The sequence below is a fragment of the Chiloscyllium plagiosum genome, unplaced genomic scaffold, assembly GCF_037043375.1.
Source record: "Chiloscyllium plagiosum isolate Xiang-an unplaced genomic scaffold, Cpla_swu_hap1 HiC_scaffold_52, whole genome shotgun sequence".
NCBI classification, from domain to species: Eukaryota; Metazoa; Chordata; class Chondrichthyes; order Orectolobiformes; family Hemiscylliidae; genus Chiloscyllium; species Chiloscyllium plagiosum.
This window is the reverse complement of record NW_028270190.1, coordinates 2,492,714-2,515,271: the sequence shown is the minus strand read 5'-3', so window position 1 is coordinate 2,515,271 and position 22,558 is coordinate 2,492,714. Positions and strand designations below refer to the sequence as shown.

Sequence of the window (22,558 nt, the reverse complement as noted above, 5' to 3'; positions counted from 1 at the left end):
GATTTATACACATAAAATAAAGTTAATCTCACCATTGAACAGCAATCCGTTTGCAGATGTATGATTTATCTCATTCACCTGCCACTTATTCCTGTCAATGAGTTATGTTTCTGTTTTGTGAAGAAATATGAATGAGCTGGAGAAGTAATGGCAGCGTCCATGGTGGGGATTCTCGAACATTGCAGCTGGATGGTGGGGTCAGGGAAGAGGGTTGGGGTTCACAAAAACTAGCCAGGAGGGAGAGGGAAAGACAAGTGGTGTACGTGGGAACACTAAGACAGTGAGGAGAATGAAATGCGGCCTGGAGAGATCTCTGGCTGCATTCCCAAAAGCAGGGGCTAAATGGAAGAGGACACAAAGGATTGACTCACAGGAAGTAAGGATGAGTCTAGGCTGACTGTGAAACAGGCAACAAACACTGGTAGGAGGGTGAACAATACAGGCTCACTGTGAGACTGTTTCCAGTCACCATATAGTTACTGGGTCAAACGTCGACTGAGCCTGGAGAATCATCAACTCAGTGAATGATGCTCTTTGGTCTGCCCGGAACTTGTTGGTCTTCCAGAGCGAGGAGTTGACCCTGACTGAGTGTTGCAGACTGACACATCCTAATGTCCAGGACTATGTGCTGAGGGATGGACTAAAGCTTGGGGCAACTGCTGCCAAGGTGCAGTGGGGGTAAGACCACTGTCCGAGGTCTTCCTGCTGAAGGGAAATGGGGGTCCGTTCAGTTATTGGACCCTCCCAGTGTCTCCCATATATATAATGATATACGTGTAAGAGACCTATTTTGGGTTTTTGGTTTGTCCAAAGTCCAATGTTCGTTTATTTGAATAGAATATTCTTTGTTGTAATATCCTTTATTGTCATGTGATATGCAACTGTAAAGTACCAAACTGCATTTGTGACTATGTATATATAGAAAGATGTTTTTGATGAATCAAATATAATTTTGAAATTTTAAAAGAAAAAGCCAAGCTCAATGTTAGATTGTTCACAATCACCATGTAGTAACTGGGTGGTGTGCAGATGAGGCCAGACTCTCAATGAGACTGTTTACAGTCATCATATCGTAACTGGGTCGTGTGTCAATGAGGCTAGTTTCACTGAGAGACTGTTTTACACTGACATTATACTGACTTGGAGGTGTGTAAACGAGGCCACACTCAGTGTGAGACTGTTTACAGACATTGTACAGTTACACAGAGGTGTGTAGATGAGGGCAGGCTCACCGTGAGACCCTTTACAGTCAGTGTATAGTTACTGGGAGGTGTGAAGATCAGGCCAGAATCACTGTGAGACTCCTTACAGTCAGTGTGTAGTTACTGGGAGGTGTGGAGAGCAGGCCAAAATCACTCCGAGACTCTTTATAATTAGTGTATAGTTACTGGGAAGTGTGGAGATCATGTTAGCCTCAGTGTGAGACAAAAACAAAAATTGCTGGAAAAGCTCAGCAGATCTGGCAGCATCTGTGAAAAAACATCTGAGGATGGACCGAGACGGCGACACAGCCGTGACATGCCGCAAGGAAGAGGGACAGAGTCACAGCCACAACATGCAGCGAGGGGAGGGGCATGTATAAGTCGTGACCTGGTTTGCCTAACCAGAATACAACACATCACATTCATCTCAATTAAATTCCATCTGCCACTCCTCAGCCTATTGTCCTGTGGTACTGTCAGACAACCTTGTTCACTGTTCAACACACCACCAATTTTGCTGCTATCTGCAAACTTACAAACCTATATTCATATCCAAACCATTTTTATAAATGACAAAAAGCAGTGGAACCTGCACTGATCCTGGTCACAGGCCTCCAGTCTGGAAAATAACCCTCTATCACCATTCTCTATCTCAGGAAAATAACCCTCTATAACCATCCTCTATCCAGTGCGAGCAGCAGCGAAGGTAAGACCGTTTGGTTTTAAAAGTACTTACCGGTAGCGGGTAGCGGTGTTTTTTTTTCTCTTTCACTCTCTCTTCACAGAAAGAGTGGGAGCACCGGGGGAAGTGACGACGACCAGAGGGGCAGCCGAGACCCGGAAGCAGTTAGTGTAAGCTTACCTGGGTAGGTTTTTTCCCCCTTTAAAAGCGCGAAGGAGAGGGATGCCATCGACGTCCCTGCCGATTACACTTGCAGGAAGTGCACCCATCTCCAGCTCCTCCAAGATCGTGTTAGGGAACTGGAGCTGGAGTTGGATGAACTTCGGATCATTTGGGAGGCAGAGGGGGTCATAGATCAGAGTTATAGGGAAGTAGTAACTCCAAAGATGGCAGATAGATGGGTGACAGTGAGGGGGACTGGGAGGAAGCAGCCAGTGCAGGGACCCCCTGCGGCCGTTCCCCTCAAGAACAAGTATACCGTTTTGGATACTTGTGGGGGGGCTGACTTACCAGGGGTAAGTAACGGGGCTCAGGTCTCTGGCACCTGTCCCCGTTACTCAGAAGGGAAGGGTGGAGAAGAGCAGACCAATAGTAATTGGGGACTCGATAGTTCGGGGCACAGATAGGCGGTTTTGTGGGAACGAGAGAGACTCACGTTTGGTATGTTGCCTCCCAGGTGCAAGGGTACGTGATGTCTCTGATCGTGTTTTCCGGGTCCTGGAGGGGGAGGGGGAGCAGCCCGAAGTCGTGGTCCATATTGGCACCAACGACATAGGTAGGAGGAGTGCCGAGGATGTTAGACAGGCATTCAGGGAGCTAGGTTGGAAGCTCAGAGTTAGAACGAACAGAGTTGTTGTCTCTGGTTTGTTACCCGTGCCACGTGATAGAGATTCGAGGAATAGGGAAAGAGAACACTTAAATGCGTGGCTACAGGGATGGTGCAGGAGGGAGGGATTCCGGTTTTTGGATAACTGGGGTTCTTTCTGGGAACGGTGGGACCTCTATAAACAGGATGGTCTACACCTTAACCTGAGGGGCACCAGTATCCTTGGGGGGAGGTTTGCTAGTGCTCTTGGGGGGGGTTTAAACTAACTCTGCAGGGGCATGGGAACCCAGATTGTAGCTTCAGGGTGCAGGGCCTGAAGTGTAGGGAGGTTAGGAACATGGCATCAATTTCTAGGGAGGGTGCCTGTAAACAGGAAAGTGGCTTGAAGTGTGTATACTTCAATGCAAGAAGTATACGAAATAAGGTAGGTGAACTTGCAGCGTGGGTTGGTACCTGGGACTTCGATGTTGTGGCTATTACGGAGACATGGCTAGAACAGGGACAGGATTGGCTGTTGCAGGTTCCAGGATTTAAATGTTTTAGTAGGGTCAGAGGTGGGGGTAAAAGAGGGGGAGGTGTGGCATTGCTTGTCAAAGATAGTATTACAGTGGTGGAAAGGACGATGGATGAGGACTTGCCATCTGAGGTAGTTTGGGCTGAGGTTAGGAATAGGAAAGGTGAGGTCACCCTGTTAGGAGTCTTTTACAGGCCTCCTAATAGTACTAGAATCATTGAAGAAAGGATAGGGAAGGTGATTCAGGAGATGAGTGACAGTAATAGGGTGGTTGTTATGGGGGACTTTAACTTTCCTGATATTGATTGGGAAAGCTATAGCTCAAGTTCGTTAGATGGGTCAGTGTTTGTTCAATGTGTGCAGGAGAGTTTCCTGACACAATATGTAGACAGGCCAACAAGAGGTGAGGCCATACTGGATTTGGTTCTGGGTAACGAACCAGGCCAGGTGTTAGAATTAGAGGTAGGTGAGCACTTTGGGGACAGTGACCATAATTCGGTGATTTTTACTCTCGTGATGGAGAGGGATAAGTGTGTACTACAGGGCAAGAGTTATAGCTGGGGTCAGGGAAATTATGATGCGGTGAGGCATGACTTAAGATGTGTGGATTGGAAAAGTAGACTCCAAGGCAAGAGTGTAAATGATATGTGGAGCTTGTTCAAGGAGCAACTATTGAGTGTCCTTGATAATTATGTACCTGTCAGGCAGGGAGGAAAGGGTCGTGCGAGGGAGCCGTGGTTTAATAAGGAATTGGAATCCCTTGTTAAATGGAAGAGGGCGGCCTATCTCAAGATGAGACGTGAAAGTTCAATTGGGGCGATTGAGAGTTATAGGGTAGCCAGGAAGGACCTGAAGAGAGAGCTAAGAGCAGCAAGGAGGGGACATGAAAGGTCCTTAGTCGGTAGGATTAGGGAAAACCCTAAGGCTTTCTATAGGTATGTTAGGAATAAAAGAATGACTAGGGTAGGAATAGGTCCAGTCAAGGGTAGTAGTGGGAAGTTGCGTGTGGAGGCGGAAGAGATTGGGGAGACACTGAATGAATACTTTTCGTCAGTATTTACTCAGGAACAGGGCATTGTCGTTGATGTGAATACTGAGTCACAAATAAGTAGAATGGATGGCTTTGAGGTATGTAGAGAAGAGGTGTTGGAAATCCTGGAAAAGGTGAAAATAGATAAGTTCCCTGGGCCTGATGGCATTTATCCTAGGATTCTCTGGGAAGCAAGGGAGGAGATTGCAGAGCCATTGGCCTTGATTTTTATGTCCTCTTTGTCTACAGGAGTAGTGCCAGAAGACTGGAGGATAGCAAATGTGGTTCCCTTGTTCAAAAAGGGGAGTAGGGATAACCCTAGTAACTATAGGCCGGTGAGTCTCACTTCTGTTGTGGGCAAAGTCTTAGAGAGAATTGTAAGGGATAGGATTTATGCACATCTGGATAGGAATAATGTGATCAAGGATAATCAGCATGGTTTTGTGAAGGGCAGGTCGTGCCTCACAAACCTTATTGAATTCTTTGAAAAGGTGACGAAGGAGGTTGATGAGGGGAAAGCGGTAGATGAGGTATATATGGATTTTAGTAAGGCGTTTGATAAGGTTCCCCATGGTAGGCTACTGCAGAAAATACGGAGATATGGCATTGAGAGTGAGTTGGAGGTTTGGATTAGGAATTGGCTGGATGGAAGAAGACAGAGGGTAGTAGTTGATGGCAAAGTTTCTTCATGGAGTGCCGTCACTAGCGGTGTTCCGCAAGGATCTGTTTTGGGACCATTGCTGTTTGTCATTTTTATAAATGACCTGGAAGAGGGGTTAGAAGGTTGGGTGAGCAAGTTTGCGGATGATACGAAAGTCGGAGGAGTTGTTGACAGTGAGGAAGGATGTGGCAGGTTACAGCAGGATATAGAGAAGCTGCAGAGCTGGGCAGAAAGGTGGCAAATGGAATTCAATGTAGCCAAGTGTGAGGTGATTCACTTTGGGAAGAATAACAAAAAGATGGGGTACTGGGCTAATGGTCGGATACTTGGTAGTGTGGATGAGCAGAGGGATCTTGGTGTCCATGTACACAGATATCTGAAAGTTGCCACCCAGGTAAATAGTGCGGTGAGGAAGGCATATGGCGTACTGGCTTTTATTGGTAGAGGAATTGAGTTCCGGAGTCCTGAGGTCATGATGCAGTTGTATAAGACTCTGGTGCGGCCGCATCTGGAATATTGTGTGCAGTTTTGGTCGCCATACTACAGGAAGGATGTGGAGGCACTGGAACGGGTGCAGAGGAGGTTTACCAGGATGTTGCCTGGTATGGAAGGAAGATCGTATGAGGAAAGACTGAGACACTTGGAGCTGTTTTCATTAGAGAAAAGAAGGTTTAGGGGTGACTTGATTGAGGTGTACAAGATGATTAGGGGGTTAGATAGGGTTGACAGTGTGAACCTTTTCCTGCGTATGGAGTCGGGTATTACAAGGGGGCATAGCTTTAAATTAAAGGGGGGTAGATATAGGACTGAAGTTAGGGGTAGGTTCTTCACTCAGCGAGTCGTAAGTTCATGGAATGCCCTGCCAGTAGCAGTGGTGGACTCTCCCTCTTTATGGGCATTTAAGCGGGCATTGGATAGGTATATGGAGGATAGTGGGTTAGTATAGGTTAGGTGGGCTTGGATCGGCGCTACATCGAGGGCCAAAGGGCCTGTACTGCGCTGTATTCTTCTATGTTCTATGTTCTATCTCAGGAAGGTGCCCAGCAATCTCTTCTCTCGCTTCTTAAAACGTTCTGGAATTACCTGATCAGGCCCTGGGGAAATACCTACCTTTATTGATGTTAAGGTCTCCAGCGTCTCCTCCTCTGTAATATGGACAGCTTTCAAGACATCACTATTTATTTCTCCAAGTTCCCTAGCTTCCATTTAAACATGGCAGTTAAACATCCAAGGATTTACAACTTATCGGAAAGACAGTGAGGTGGGCAGAGGGGGCGGGATTCCTTGTTCGTTAAAAATGAAATTAAATCTATGGCACTGAATGACATAGGGTGAGATGATGTGCAGCCTGTCTGGATGGAGTTGAGTAACCACAAAGGCAAAAGAAAACAGAATGGGATTTATGTACAGACCTCCCAGCAGTGGTCAGGACCAGGGGTGCAAGATGTACCAGAAAATAGATAGGGCATGTCAGAAAGGCAAGGTCATGGTGATCATAGGGGCTTAAATATGCAATTGGTCTGAGTGAATTATGTTGCCAGTGGATCCAAAGAAAGGGAATTCATGGAATGCTTACAGGATGGCATTTGGAACAGCTTGTGATCGAGCCCACAAGGGAGCAGGCTAATTTTCGGATCATTGGAATTTGGATAATCGAGGTTCCTCTGTACTTGATAAGCCAAAAGGTCTAAAAATTGAGAAATCCCCTTGCCCGGATGGGCTACATCGTAGGGTTCTGAAGGAGGTAGCTCAAGAAATAGTGGAGATGTTGGTTGTAATCTTTCAAAAATCACTGGAGTCAGGGAAAGTCCCAGATGATTGGAAAATCGCTGTTGTTACCCCCTTGTTCAAGAAAGGATCAAGACAAAAGATGGAAAATTAAGGCTGATTAGCCTAACCTTGGTTGTAGGTAAAATTCTATAATCCATCGTTAAGGATGAGATTTCTAAATTCTTGAAGTGCAGGGTCGAATTAGAACAAGTGAGCACGGATTTAGTAAAGGGAGGTCATGCCTGACAAACCTGTTAGAATTCTTTGAAGAGGTAACAAGTTGTTTCGACCAGGGAAACCCAGTAGATGTTATTTACAGAGACTTCCAAAACACCTTTGACAAGGTGCCTCACGAGAGGCTGCTGAGTAAGGTGAGGGCCTGTGGTTTTCGAGGTGAGCTACTCTCATGGATTGAGGATTGGCTGTCTGACAATGTACACTGGGATATGGGAGTACTAGTACAGGATTCTCTAAAGATTGACTTGCAAGTTGAGTCCATGGCTAAGAAAGCAAATGTAATGTTGTCATTTATTTCAAGAGAGTTGGAATTTAAAAGCAGTGAGGTGCTACTAAGACTTTATAAACCTCTGCTTAGGCCCCATTTAGAATACTATGTCCAGTTTTGGGCCCCACACCTCGGGAAGGACATACTGGCACTAGAGCATGTCCAGCAGAGATTCATACGGATGATCCCTGGAATGGCAGGCCTAACATGCGTTGAACGGCTGAGGATCCTGGCATTGTATTTGTTAGAGTTCAGAAGGTTGAGGGGAGATCTAATAGAAACCTCAAGATAGTGCATGGCTTAGAAAGGGTGGACAGTAGGAAATTGTTTCCATCAAACAGGGATAGTAGGACTCATGGACACAGCCTTAGAGTTAGAGGGGGTCAATTTAGAACGGAAATGAGGAGACATTTCTTCAGCCAGAGAGCGGTGGGACTGTGTATTTCACTGCCATGGAGCTCAGTAGAGGCCGGGACGGTATATGTCTTTAAGGCAGAGATTGGTAAATTCTTAATTTTGCAAGGAATTAAGGGAGGTGGGGAGAGTGCGGGCAAGTGGCGTTGAAATGCCCATCAGCAATGATTGAATGGCAGAGTGGACTCGATGGGCCAAATAGTCTAACTCCCACTCTGATGTTTTATGGTTTTATGGTGAAATTTAAACTATGCATACTGATTGGGACGAGTTAGGCTGGTCCTTTTGGAAGCATTCTGGTCACAACAAGCTAACCCAAGGATGGCATTTGTATTCCTGTTATTTGTTTGTTGCCCATTAAACAGTGCTGAATGCTAACCAGTTTGTTACCCACAGTTACATGCTCTCTGTCATATTGGATACCAAACCCTCCCTATTCACATTGTAAGCATTCTGCCAGTTAATTCTTCCAAGGAGGAAACTCAACAGAGTTTGTGAAATAATGTCTATCTTCATAAATTTGCATTGACTCCATCCAATCAGACCATTTTATTTTTAAGTGTCCACTTACATCATCGTTTACAATGCATTCTGATATTTCACTGGGGTTGATGCCATACCAACATCACAGAATTTGGAAATATAACCAGCAACATATGTACGATTATGCACGATGACTGCAATCGATAATAAGACGTTGGTTTTCAGATTCCAGGATTATTTTCTCCAGTACTACCTCTGTTCGCCATTGACCAATTTGTTTATCTCCTGATTTTGACGAGGGTATTGCTTCTATTGTATTGTTGAGAAACTTAGCAAATTTTCACCTTTGAAGACAGACCCAAAATAACATCTTTTTTTCTCTGTTATTCACTTTGTCCCAATTGCAGGTTTTCTTCTGCTGCAATCGAGTGCACATATTTGACTTTTCTGAGCACATTTTGTTTTATCTATAGAAAGTGGTTTCAAACACGTGTTTATATCTCTCACCAGTTTAATTCCATGCATTATTTTGTTAGTCCCTGCTTTACAGGATTAGAAAATGTTCCGAGTCCCCAGGCCCGGTGTTTAACGTCAGCTTTATATATATTTTATACATTTAGCACATCACCACTGTACCAGAAAATGCTCCCCACAACCCAACATCAGCTTTGCACAACTCTTCCGTTAATTAACAACACTCTTTACCTTCCCCTGTATTCCATGATTGGATCTCTTTTAGGCTTTCGCTCATGATTGGAACTCAAATTTGTTACAGATGATGAAATCTTTAAAATTTTCGATTGAACTGGAAGCTAACCAGACTACAGTGTATACAGATTGTCGCATTATCAGGAGCTGGGGGGAGGCAATGCTTCACTGTCAGGTTGTCCACTTGCCAGATGTCAGCTGGGTTGTGTCTTTGAGTAAAGTGCACAGTATCGCTGATCTTATGAGGGAAGGTTATGCTGCCAGTGGAGAGATCAACATAAAAGTATTTCTTCAGATGAAGTATTGCCTTCTGACAAGTTGTTATACAGAGGCATCTTATTTCCATTGAATGTTTGAACAATGAACAAATGTATTGCTTTAGGACAGTCTGGAACCAGGTATCAGGTTATAGAAATCAAATGGGTCAGAATGAAAGGAATCTACAACTGCAATCTAAATTATCTTTTGCGCTTGGCATTCGATCACTGTTGACGCAAAAGGTGGCTGGATGTTCGTGGTTCATCTGGCCAAGATGGTTGTTTTACAATATGTAAGTGTCTGGCCAATTCAAAAGAATGAATGGGTCAACAGGGACAGTGACATCAATTGAGGGCTCAAGGACAGAGTCGTTAATTAATTCAGAGAAGAGGTGGTTCAGGTTGGTAAAACTTTTCTGTCTCTCTCTCTCTCTGCCTGTCTCCATTTGATACAATCTCCCTCACCCCTTCTCTCTCTTTCTCTGTGTTGCTCTACCACTCTCACTACCTCGCTCTCACACCCTGACTCTCCCTTGTTCTTTCACTCTTTATATCACTCACTGTCTGTCTGTCTCTGTCATCATCGCTCTGTCTGTCTCTCTGTCTGCTTTGTTCTCTGTGATTTTTCTCTTCTCACTTTCACTCTCTCACTCATTCTGTGTTTCTTTCTCTATCTTGTCGTCTCTCACTGTCTTTCTCTCCTAGCTCTGTCTCTCTAATAGTGTCTCTCTCACACTGTTTTTCTCTCTCTCTAACTGACTCTGCCAGTCTCTGTCTCTTACTTCATCACTCCCTCCTTCTGCTTTTTTATAAACCTGCTCTGACTCTGTCTCAGTGTCTCTCTCTCTTTCAGAATAACAGGGACAGTTTTAGAGGCTGGTGCAGTTAACAGTGAATGGGGAATACTGTAATGAATGACAAATGTTCGAGTCATAAAGGTTTCTCAGGATGGTAAGAGTTTACAGTCATATGGAGCATTGCAAGAACAGAGGTTCATATCGACGAGAAGTATTTTAGGAATAATACAATTTACTGAGGCAGGGAAGGTAGTAGGAACGAGGCAAAGTGAAAAAGATGGATGACAGGACTGGAGGAAGATTAATTTAATTTTGAGTTTTTTGAAAACTCAATATATTGATTAGGATAGTGCAGTTGATGTGGTTGACGTGAACTTAAGTAAGACATTTGACAAGGTCTCACATGAAAAGCTGGAACAAAACGAAAGGACACAAGGATCCAAAACAAGTTGGCAAACTGGATTCAAACTTGGCTTACAAATATGAGACAAAGGATATTGTCTTAGTAACGCAGTCTCAGACCAGCAGTGTGCCGTATTGTTCAGCGCTGGGATGCTTAGATTAGATTAGATTAGATTAGATTACAGTGTGGAAACAGGCCCTTTGGCCCACCAAGTCCACACCGACCCGCCGAAGCGAAACCCACCCATACCCCTACATTTACCCCTTACCTAACACTATGGGCAATTCAGTATGGCCAATTCACCTGATCCTGCACATCTTTTGGACTGTGGGAGGAAACCGGAGCACCCGGAGGAAACCCACGCAGACACGGGGAGAACGTGCAAACTCCACACAGTCAGTCGCCTGAGGCGGGAATTGAACCCGGGTCTCTGGCGCTGTGAGGCAGCAGTGCTAACCACTGTGCCGCCGTGCCGCCCACTAACTGCTTGTTATTTAAATTAATGACATGGAAGACTGCTAAGAGTGCAAAGAAGATCTGAGGATGTTGCCAGGACAAGTAGGCCTGAGGTATAGGGAGAGATTGGCCAGTATAGGACTTTATCCCTTGGAATGTCAAAGAATGAGGGGTGACCATACTGAGGTGTATAAAATCACGAGGGGCACAAATAGGATGAATGCATATAGTTGTTTTCGCAGGGATGGGGAACTAAAAACTAGAGGGCATTGGTTTAAGGTGGGAGGGGAAAGGTTTTAGACGAACTTGAGGGGTAACTTTGTCACGCAGAGAGTGGTGTGTATATGGACTGGGCTGCCAGAGGAAATGGTTGAGGCGGGTACCATAGCAATATTTAAAAAAAAAGCATTTTTATACGTGCATGGCATGGGAAGACATGAGAGGGATATAGAAGAATTGTGGGCACTTGGAATAAGCTTTGAGGGCATAATAATCAGCATGGCCTAGTTGAGACTGAAGAGCCTGTTTCCATGCTGTATTACTCTCTGACTCTGTGTGAATGCAGATGGTGGAATTGACAAGTTTGCAGAAGACACAAAAATCGGTGGTGCTGTTGATAGTGAGGAGGAGAGTCCCAGTCAGATACTGATCAGCTGGTAAATTGGGCAGGGCACTGGCAAATGGAAATTAAGGACATACACAATAAATGCTCAATTACTGTGGAGTACTAAGGGGTTGAGTAGATCACGAGAATCTCTTCCCCATTGCATACTGTCATTCACAAGAAAGCATAAGATTAAAGTGAGGAGCAGGTGAATTGGAAGAGTTTTGAGAAGTACTTTTTTCACTCAGAGGATAATAAATAGATAGAACGTGTTGCCTGAGAGGTGGTGGAGGCAGACAATCTCACAGCATTAAAGAAGCATCTGGATGCTTAATTAATATGCCAGAATTAAGCAGCTTATGCACCAAGTGCAGGGAAATGAGGTTAGTGTAGATTGCTGCTGATTGTCTGCAGATACATCATGGGTTGAAGGACCTGTTTCTATGCAGTATGACAATAAGACACAAAGGTACAGATTGGATAAGGTTACAGAGTTCACAAAGGTTGCAGGAACAGGGGGAAGAAGCAGACATAGTATGTAGCATAGAAAGAGGTTAATAAATTAGTGTTTATTGGAAGGACGGAAGAAGGTTACAACAATAGGAAGATTGCAGGTGATTACAGAGATAGGGATGGTTGTCAAGACTAGATGAGGTTGGTGACATGGAGGGCTGTAGACAATGGAGGACTGAAGGAGGTGACAAAAAGACAGCTGGAGGGACTGGAGGTGATTACAGCAAACAAGAGAATGTTACAGCAACATGGATAGTTTTCGAGGCTGCAGGAGATTAGAAGGCTAGTCATGACTGGAGAAACTCGAGATAGGGAGCACTGTAGCAACGGTCGGAGGTGAGAGATAGAGAAGATTGTAGAGACTGAATGAGGTGACAGACAAGGGGAGGGTCAAAGTGGCTTCAGGAGGTCACACGAATCTGGAGTTTAGTAGAGACTGGAGCAAGTTACACATGGAGGGAAGGATATTGGTTGAAGAACTTTAAGCAGTTCAGGAGATTTGTATTAATGGTAGGAGAAAGCTAGTGCGCTTCCCATTAAAGCTGTTGGACTATAACCTGGTGTTGTGTGATTTTTAACTTTGTACACCCCAGTCCAACACCCGCATCTCCAAATCTTTAGCTCTGGGCACTCTCACCATCTATTCCCCTCGTTCTACAATCCAAACCCCAGCAGTTCCTTCCAGTTCTGAACAAGAGTTAGATCAGACTCTCGACATTAACTGTTTCTCTCTCCACACAACGTCCCTCAGCAACTCAGTTCCCGCAGCACACACTGGTGGACTACATTACCCATGCTGCCCTGGTAGCGAGCGCCTGCGTAGTAAGGGCTGGTGAGCTTGGTGCCGTGGAGGATCGGCCCACGGGGCCTAATGGGAATTGTAGTTCTGACGGGCGCACACGCGACGTGCGGCGGTTGGTGGCCAACGGCGGGGAGTTCGAATGTGCACGCGTGGGATTTCCCCCCAGCCGCAGTGACGTGGTGCGGCTGGATTTGGGGGCGCGCTCCTGTAAATAGCCTGGGGGAGGGGCGGGGTTTGTACACCCAGAGACCTCCCCCAATCAACAGCCTCCCTCCAAACCTGGGGTTATGGGAGAATAGGGAAATGGCATCAATGTTTTCTCTAGTTTCTTGGTGGAATATAAAAAGAACATTACAAATTTCTGGGCACAAAGATCCTCAGAACTATAGACTAGTAAACCTAACGTCTATGGTGGGTGAATTACTTGATACGATTGCGAGGGATAAGATGTACATGCATTTGAAAAGATAGGGTTTGATTAGAAACAGTCAGCATAGCTTTGTGGATGGGAGATCATGCTTCACAAATTTGTTAGGAGTTCTTCGATGAAGTGACCAGCAAGACTTTGGATGGAGTTTGTGGAATGTTTGTGTCAGGGTTTGTTGGAACAACAACATTGTTCACTGACAGGGGATGTACCTGTTTCAGATCCAGCATTGCATCATGAAGCAGAGTAAATGAGTCATGTCACAGTAAGAGATCCTCCAGGAAATTGGGAATAAGATGGAATTCAAAGGGATGATGAAGTTTTGAAGTGATCCCCATAAATGTCAAACAATAACTGGGAAACAGAAGTAGAGCCTTACGGCCTTTGATAAGGTTCCACATGGTAGGCTGTTCTGGAAGGTTGGATCTCATGGAATCCCGGGCAAGCTGGCAAATTGGATACACAATTGGCTTTACAGTAGGGAGCAGAGGGTAGTAGTTGAAGGATGCTTGTCTGATTGCAGGCCTGTGACTATTGGAGTCCCTCAGGAGTGGTTGCTGGGTCCATTGCTGTTTATTAACTATATCAGTGATTTGGATGAGTGTACAAGGCATGAGTAGTCAGTTTTGCTGATGACACTAAAATAGGTGGTATCGTGGACAGTGAGAAAGATTATAGAAAATGCAGCAGGACCTTGATCAGCTGGGAAAGTGAGCAGAAAAATGGCATATAGAGTTTAATATATATAAGTAAATCCCCAGGGTCCAATCAGGTGTACCCTAGAACTCTATGGGAAGCTAGGGAAATGATTGCTGGGCCCCTTGCTGAGATCATTGTCTTAGGTGAGGTGCCGTAAGACTGGAGTTGGCTACCACTATTTAAGAAAGATGGTAAGGACAAGCCAGAGTGAGCGGTGAGCTTCACCTCGGTGGTAGGAAAGTTATTGGAGGGATTCCTGACGGAAAGGATTTAAATGTATTTGGAAAGGCAAGGAATTGATTAGGGATAGTCAACATGTCTTTTTGCATGTAAAATATGTCTCACAAACTTATTTGAGGTTTTTGGAGAAGTCACAAAGAGGATTGATGAGGGCAGAGTGGTGGGCGTGATCTATCTCGACTTCAGTCAGGGGTTTGACAAGATTCCCCATGGGAGACTGGTTAACAAGGTTAGATCTCATGGAATACAGGGAGAACTAGTCATTTAGATACAAAGCTGGCTTGATTGTAAAAGATCTGGTGATGGAGAGTTCTTTTTCAGACTGAAGCCTGTGACCAGTGGAGTGCTACAAAGATCTGTGCTGGGTCCACTACTTTTTGTCATTTATATAAATAATTTGGATGTCAACATAGGACGTATAGTTAGTAAGTTTGCAGATGATACCAAAATTGGAGCTGTAGTGGACAGCAAAGAAGGTTACCTCAGATTACAACGGGATCTTGATCAAATGGGCCAATGGGCTGAGGAGTGGCAGATGGAGTTTAATTTTGATAAATGTGAAATGTTGCATTTTGGGTAAGCAAATCTTAACAGGACTTATACACTTAACGGTAATGTACGAGAGAGTGCTGCTGAACAAAGAGACCTTGGAATGCAGGTTCATAGCTCCTTAAAAGTAGAGTCACAGTTAGATAGGATAATGAAGAAAGCGTTTGGTATGCTTTCCTTTGTTAGTCAGAGTATTGAATATAGGAGTTGGAAGGTCATTTTGCAGATATACTGGATGTTGGTTAGGCCACTTTTGGAGTATTATGTGCAGTTCTGGTCTACTTCCTATCAGAAAGATACTGTGAAACTTGAAACGATTTAGAAAAGATTTACAAGGACGTTGCCAGGATTGGAGCTATATGGAGAGTTTGAATAGGCTGGGGCGGTTTTCCCTGGTGCGTCGGAGGCTAAAGTGTGGACCTTATAGATGTTTATAAAATTGTGAATGGCATGGATAGGGTAAATAGACAAGGTTCTTTTCCCTGGGTGTGAGAAGTCTAGAACTAGAGATCGTAGATTTAAGGTGAGAGGGGAATGATAAAAGAGAGACCTAAGGGGCAACTTTTTCACACAGAGGGTGGTGTGTGTTGAATGAGCTGCCAGAGGAAGTGGTGGAGGCTAGTACAATTGCAATATTTAAAAGACATCTGGATGAGTACATAAATAGGAAGGGTTTGGAGGGATATGGGCCTGGTGCTGGCAGGTGGAACCAGATTGGGTTGGGATATCTTGTCGGCATGGCTATGCTGTGCATCTCTATGATTCAAAGTTTGAGGTCTTGCATTTTGGAAAGTCAAATCATGACAGGAATTTCATGCTGAATGTTAGGGCTTTAAGGAGTGTAGTGCAACAGAGGGACCTTGTAGTTCAGGTGCACAATTCTCTGAAAGTGAAGTCACAGGTAGACAGGGCAGTGAAGAAGGCATTTGGCACACTGACCTTTATCAGTTACAGCACTGAACGTAGCTGTTGGGAAGTTATGTTGTGGTTCTACAAAACGTTGATGAGGCTGCTTTTGGGAGTATTGCATTCAGTTTTGATTACCTTGCTGCAGGAAGGATGTTACTAAACTGAAATTTACTAGGATGTTGCCAGGACTCAATTGTCTGAGTTCTAAGGAGAGGTTGGATAAGCTAGGACATTTTTTTTTCTTTAGAGCGCAGGAAACTGAGGATGGATCTGATAGAAGTGTACAAGATCATGAGAGGCACAGAAATGGTGAATGCACTCAATCTTTTTCCCAGGGTTGGGGAATTGAGGACTAGAGGGCATCAGTTTAATGTTAGTGGGTAAAGAACAAAAGGGTAACTGAGGGGAAACGGTTTTACATAGATGGTGGTACGAAGATGGAATGAGCTCCAGGTGGAAATGCTCGAAACGGGTACATTAACAATATTTAAAAGGTATTTGGTCAAATACATGGATAGGAAACATTTAGACGTATATGGGCCAAGAACAGCGAAATAGAGTTAGTTTGGAGGACTAGTGGAGGTTAGTGTTGGACGGCCTGAATCAGTTTAGGCTAAAGGATCTGGCACGATGCTGAAGGACTCCATGACTCTATGAAATGGTATTGGGTAAATTGATGGGAATAAAACCTAATAAATCCCCATGGCCTTGTGCTCTCCACCCTTAAGGATGTCCTTAAGGAAGTGGCCCGAGAAATAGTGGATGCATTGGTGATCATTTTCCAGCATTCTGTCGACTCTAGAAGAGCTCTAAAACTACGATGGCTTGGTTGTAGCACTGGTGCTTCATAGCATGAAGAACCTGGGTTCGATTCGAGTATCAGACCACAGTCTGTGTGGAGTTTGCACATTGTCTGTGTGGGGATTTTTGGGTGCTCTTGTTTCCTCCCACAGTCGAACGATGTGCAGGTTTGTGAATTGGCCATACTAAATTTTTCAGGGATGGGTAGGCTAGATGCGCTAGTCAGGGAAATGCAAAGTAATGGGGTCTGGATGGAATAGCCTTCAGAGGGTTGGTGTGGATTTATTGGCCAAATGGCTTATTTTCACACTGTAGTGATTATGACTGGAGGGGAGCAAATGTAACTGTACTTTTCAAAAAAAAAAGGACGGAGAGAGAAAATGGGGAATTATAGGCCGGTTAGCCAGAAATCAATAAGAGTGGAAAATGCTGAAGTAAATGTTAAGGACGTAATAACTAAGCATTTGGAAAGCAGTGACAGGAATGGTCTTAGTCAGTATGGATTCACGAAAGTAAATCATGCTTGACAAACCGTTTGGAATTTTTGAGGATGTGTCTGGTCAACAAGGGTTGATATTGTGACTTTGGGCTTTCGAAAGGCTTTTGACAAGGTTTAGTAAGCAAAGTTATGGCTCATGGTATCAGAGGTAGTGATTTGATGTGGATAGAGAACTGGTTGACAGAGAGGAAGCAGAGAGTTGAAATAAGTGGGTAATTCTCCGAGTGGCAGGCAGTGACGTACCGTAGGGTTCAGTACTGGGACCCCAGCTATTCACAATACATTAATGCTGTGGACGAAGGAATCGAATGCAACATCTTCAAATTTGCAGACAGCACAAACTGAGTGGTAGTGTGTGTCATGAGGAGAATGCTGAGAAGTTGCAGAGTGACTTGGATAGGCTGGCTGAATGGGTACATACTTGCAAATGCAACATAATGCGGATAAATGTGTGTTTATCCACTTCGTGGCAAAAACAGGAAGGCAGATTATGATCTGAATGGTGGCAGTTTAGGAAAAGGTGAAGTCCAACAAGTCCTGGGTGTTATGGTGGAACGGTTCACTGCTGGCATGCAGGTGCTGGAAGTGGGGGAAAGCTCACAGCATGCTGACGTTCATAGCAAGAGGATTTGATACAGGACGACTGATGTCTTCTTGCAGTTATATAGAGCATTTGGGAGGCTATGCCTTGAGTAGTGTGCGCAGTATTTTGGTCTCCTAATCTGAGGAAGGACATTCTCGCTATTGAGGGAGTCAAGCAAAACTTCAATAAACTGATTTCAAGGATGGCAGGACTGACATATGAAGAAAGACTGGATCAACTGGGTTTGTACTCACTGGAATTTAGGAGAATGGGGGTGGCCATTGAACCTGTGGAATTCTCTACCACAGACAGCTGTTGGGAACAGGTTATTAGATATATATTCAGGGAACTGGAAATGGCCCTGTGGCTAAAGAGATCAAGGCGTTTGGAGAGAAAGCAGGAATGGGATACTGAAATTGGATGATCAGCCATCATCATATTGAATGATGGTGCTGGCTCGAACGATTGACTGGCCTACTTCTGCAGCTTTTTTCTATGTTTCTGAGTGTGCAGCAAATCAGTAGCTCCGTGAAGCAGGCTGCGAGGAGTGTGCTCCAGGTCAGCATCACTGAAACAGATTGAGAGGATGTGGTACACGAGGACAGTGTAGATTTCTGCTTAAAGCAGCTTGAGAGGAGAGCAATCAATTTTGCAAGATTGTGCTGGTTTAGTGCATCTTTAAAAGCTCGAGGTCAGAGAGGACTTAGAGGAGGGTGCAGTGAGTACTTCTACTAATGAAACTGCTGCAGTCCACTCACTTAAATAAACTATGGTTGGGAGGTCGGACTGTGGTGGGTGTGCTTGGAGTGAAAAAAAAAACCTTCATGTAATTAGTATTATTGAAAGGGAATAATTAACAAGCTTAATTTCAGCACAACCATGTAACAAAATATCAATTGTCACAGTAGCACTGGGCCAGCTCATCGCCTCCCATGTCACCTCACCGCAAGCAGCAGAGCATCATGGGGGCAATTAAACCTCCCCATAAAAGAAAATTCATCTTCTCCACATTCTAGCTGACACCACCTCCACTCCCACAACCATTAATTAATTCCCTTGTAGATCCAAATTCTGTCAAACTCATTCTCAATAACGATTGAGCAACTGCTGCTCTCTGTGGAAGAGAATTACAAAGAGAAATTGTATTCAATGAAGATAGAGACTGTCCCAACAGTTCATCATCCTCTTTCACTCAGGACTGGTGTCAGTGTCCCATGAATCAAAACTCATTTGTCCTACATCAATTTATTGAGTTACAGGTGCCAAAATATGAACTGATTTCAACCATTACAATTTCACCACAGCAGTGCAGAGTCTATTCAAATTGGCATCCTGTGTTTTAATTTAAACCTCAGATGGCCAGGTTCCCTCAGCAGAATCCCTTTCATTGTCTCTCCTGTGTTCTTGATACCCACATGGACCACAATATGCAAGACAATTTCTTTTTATTCACAGGATATGGACATGACTGGCCAGGAATCCAGTGACCCAGGTAATGTTCTAAGAACTGGGTTCAAATCCTAACATGGCAGATGATGGAATCGGAATTTAGTAAAATCCTGGAATGGAGAGTTTAATGAGGACCATGAAACGATTATTGCTTATTAGTAAAAATAAAACCACCAGTTTCATTGATGTCCAGGGAAGGAAACACATCTTATCCGCACGTGACTTCAGACGCACAGCAATGTGGTTAACTCTTAATTACACTTTGAGAAATTAGGGTTGGACAAAAATTCTAGCCTGCCAGCCAACACGTTATCCATTGTATCTGTAAATGGGGTAAGACACCAAATATCAAACAGGTTGTGAATCCCTGAAAGTAAAGCAATGCTCCAGTAATAGACACCATCACCAGTGAAGGCTCAGTGAGCCTGCATTGTCTTCTGAAACAAAACTAAACATTTTCAGAAAAGCTTGGCAAGTCTGGCAGCATTTGTTGAGAGAAATCAGTGTTAACAATTCGGGTAGAGTGACCCATCGTCACAACTGATTTCCCTCCACAGATGCTGCCAGACTTGCTGCACTTTTCTGGCAACTTCTATTTTTGTTTCTTATTCATAGCATCCACAGTTCTTGAGTTTTTATTCTGCACTGTTGTCTGATTGTCACTGGCATGTTGTCTTTTACAACCAGTTCCTGTATTAGGACCACACATGGTGTGACACAGAAAGAAATGTGACAATCCTTCGACAAAATGTGTGATCAGAATGTTTTGTTTTAATATCTGGTTCTAATTCATGCTTGGACTCTGCCATTTCCAGACACTATACTATCACTGATGGAATATTCTCTTCAAAAGAAAAAGCAATACTGCAAATACTTCAACATAATGCAACAGAGTGAGGAGATCATCCTAACAAAGTAGGAACATTCTGTCACTCTGAGAATTAACTCCCAGCAAAGTCCTGCAATTTACTCTAGCGGATACATTGGCTTGTGCAGTTACCCAGGAAGCTGGGGTTTTGTGCTCAATGTTCCATTCTCAAGCTTATCCTTTATTTTTCTCTCTCGCTGGAGCTGCTTGATTGTGGAGTTCAATTCGAGGAATATCCAAGACAAAGCTGTCACTCAGTGAATCCAGAGAGTGGATGTTATTGGCAGAGGAGTCCATCTCAGGTGAGAGGCACAGTCCCCTTTTACTCCGACACAGATTCACAGGGCACTACTGCCTCACAGTGGTGGTTAGCACTACTGCCTCACAGTGCCAGAGACCCAAGTTCAATTCCCACCTCAGGGAACTGTCTGTGTGGAGTTTGCACATTCTCCCGGTGTCTGCGAGGGTTTCCTCCGGGTGCTCCAGTTTCCTCCCACAGTCCAAAAATGTGCAGGTTAGGTGAATTGACCATGCTAAATTGCCCGTAGTGTTAGGCGAAGGGGTAAATATAGGGGAATAGATCTGGGTGGGTTGCTCTTCAGAGGATCGATGTGGACTTGTTGGGCCAAAGGACCTATTTCCACTACTGCAAGTAATCTAAACCTTCCAGCAGGCCTACTGGGTAAGGTACTGAGCAGGAACCTGGAGTAATGTACTCTACAGACGCATGAATATTGAGAGTAACTGTCACTGTTCCATTGCAGTCCAGACAGAGTCCCACTCTGGCTCCTTCATGCCAATGCATGTCCCCAGCAGGTCACAATGAGGCAAAGATATCCTGTAGGACCCACACCGAGTCCGGGCCCCTGAGTCTCATGACCCTATGACTGGGCCTCTGACCTCACAATGAGAGATGGCCCTCCCTTAGCTCGAGTGGAGACTGGGAAATGGTCAATAGAATTTCAACCTTGAACACAGCCGGTTGAAGGAAGTGGGGGTAGGGTGCAGAATCAGCGAAAAATATTCAAATGATGACAGTAGTGATGCTCATAACTTCCAAGATTCACTCAGTCCCTCTCAGTCTGGATCGGAGCGACTTCCCATTTGGGGTGAACTCCATTTCCCCACAATCTGAAACACATTGAAGATTAAACAGAAACTAAAGAGATGGAAACACGGTGTAAATAATGGAGAGACTGGGGTTAGTGCTCAATAATAAATATAGAAACATATTGAGTCTAATCTATATTGAATTTCTAATACTAAAGCAGCTCACTTGATCCATTGCAGACTCTGCAGTTTGTACACGGTGGAACAATGAGGGGACAGAATTGTTGGTTAAGATGTTTAATGAGATGGACAACTCCATCAGTGACTGGTTTGTACTGAAAACAAGGGCATGTTTCTCAGCACAAAGCTCTGAGAAGGCAGTAGAACATACTCTAGGGGAGACAAAGAAAGAACAAGAACTAAAGTTTATTCAACAGCAGTATTTCTGACACAGACGAACTGTAAAATATGGGATATTCTGTTCCAGTAAACTGAAGACAGGAAGCAGGTGGAATGTTCCTAGGTCCTGAATGACACAGATGACAATGATAAGCCTGGGAGCATCCCATCAGAACTCAAGCAGTGTCTTCCCTGACATCAAGAGCAATAAATTACAATTCCCAATTGAGCTTTGCTCTGTTTTCAGTCATGGGAATTGGCATCGCTGGCTGGGCCAGCATTTATTGCTCATTCCCAGTTGTCACCTTCAAAACACGGGGATGAGCTTTTTGAATCGCAGTGATATTTCTAACTCAGGATGGTGAGTGGTTTAGAGTGGAATTTTCAAGGGTGGTGCTCCTATGTATCTGCTGCACTTGTCCTTCTCGATGGAAGTGGTCACGGATTGAGAGATACTGTCAAAGGATCTTTGATGAACTTCTGCAGCGCAACTTGTAGATAATACGCACTGCTGCTACTGAGCATCGATGATGGAGGGACTGGGGATGCATGCAGATGTGGTGTCAATCAAGTGCACAAGGACATAGAAACATGTACTAGGATTTATATTTAGCTCTTAGTCCCACTTACAGAACAAACTGTTTTAGTTCTCCAACCTCAAAATGTTAATTCAAATATTAACTCATCTTGATTTTAAGTGCAGAAAATGTCTGCATTACCAACAGTAAAAAACTTAGAATTGTCATTACTGAGGGCCAAGTCAAAGTAAGGAAGGTTACATTAATACTTTCCTTAAATCTCATCAGATTGAATTCAAAGGAATATTTCTTGATTTTCTTGATTATTCTGTGCATAGTGAAGGTAATCAGTTCTAAAATTAAGTAGACAGCATAAAATATTTTCAGAACTTAGTGTATCCATTAACTTAGAATACATGGGATAAAAGCATTCCCATTGGTGAAAGAATAGAGAACCAGAAAGTATTTATTTCAGGTAAGTGGTAAAAGAAGCAATGGCAACATATGGAAATTATTTTTGGCATTAAATGGTTAGAATCTGGAATGTTCTGCCTATGGGTGTGGTAAGGTCGGTACAAATCAGACATTCAAGACAGCAAAGGATTATTTTTGTAAAAGCAAAATGCGTAAATTGACAGCGAGAAGGTAGACAAATAAAACTTTGCAGGTGTTTGTGAGGAAAGCTGGCACAGTTTGAATGGCATTCTTTCTTGTAGTAATCTCTCAATGGTTTTATTAGTAACAGGTTCAATGATGCAAATGATGTGGCTCAAATATTAATCTACAATTGTAGCCACCCAGTTGTTATGAATGAATGCCCAGTACTTCTCTCTCTCTCTCTCTCTCCCCTTTCCCCCCCCCCCAACCACCCGTATTATCTATGTTTTTCAGTTTGGTGTCAATATTTCCACTCCTGAATCTTCCAGTTTATTACTGATCA

General features: G+C 44.0%; 2 long non-coding RNA genes and 1 pseudogene across 3 annotated transcripts in view; 2 read left to right on the top strand and 1 right to left on the bottom strand.

The window, feature by feature from the left end:
• LOC148134737 (uncharacterized) overlaps positions 1 to 22,558 on the top strand; it is a 191,205-nt pseudogene that overhangs the window by 19,447 nt on the left and 149,200 nt on the right. The gene's annotated exons all lie outside the window — the stretch shown is intronic.
• Positions 1 to 22,558, top strand: part of LOC148134740 (uncharacterized) — a 29,820-nt gene that overhangs the window by 4,861 nt on the left and 2,401 nt on the right. The gene's annotated exons all lie outside the window — the stretch shown is intronic.
• The window catches only part of LOC148134739 (uncharacterized), a 36,020-nt gene continuing 32,812 nt past the window's right edge, over positions 19,351 to 22,558 (bottom strand). Inside the window, exon 6 of the long non-coding RNA XR_015755626.1 lies at positions 19,351 to 20,782. This is a non-coding gene — a long non-coding RNA (uncharacterized LOC148134739). The remainder of the gene's footprint in view (positions 20,783 to 22,558) is intronic.